Here is a 371-nt window from a genome sequence, read left to right as displayed (position 1 = left end):
TACATATACACATACAGCATTAAACTCATGTGAAACAAAGAGGGAAGGACACATTAACCGTCCTAATATTCACCCAGATATGTTGGGAAATCCTTTGTAACTCAATAGAAGAAATACATTCCTCAGAGCCTCGAAAATGTTCTAAAATCTGCCTTATTCATAGTAGTAATAAAAGACCTTATCTGGAGCACGATCGAATCTTAAAATATATCATGTGCTTACGTTGCCTAAATTAAATATTTACACGAGTTTACCTTAACGAGTGCATTAGCACAAACCATAAAACACTTTTCATCTACCTTTATGGCCACCAATTTTATCGTTAGCTTTTTTCAGATTAACAGCTAGAGGCTCTTTAAGCTCGTCAATTT

This window comes from Penaeus monodon, chromosome 29 (genome assembly GCF_015228065.2).
Source record: "Penaeus monodon isolate SGIC_2016 chromosome 29, NSTDA_Pmon_1, whole genome shotgun sequence".
NCBI classification, from domain to species: domain Eukaryota; kingdom Metazoa; phylum Arthropoda; class Malacostraca; order Decapoda; family Penaeidae; genus Penaeus; species Penaeus monodon.
The sequence above is the reverse complement of the archived record's forward strand: the minus strand, read 5'-3'. Positions refer to the sequence as shown.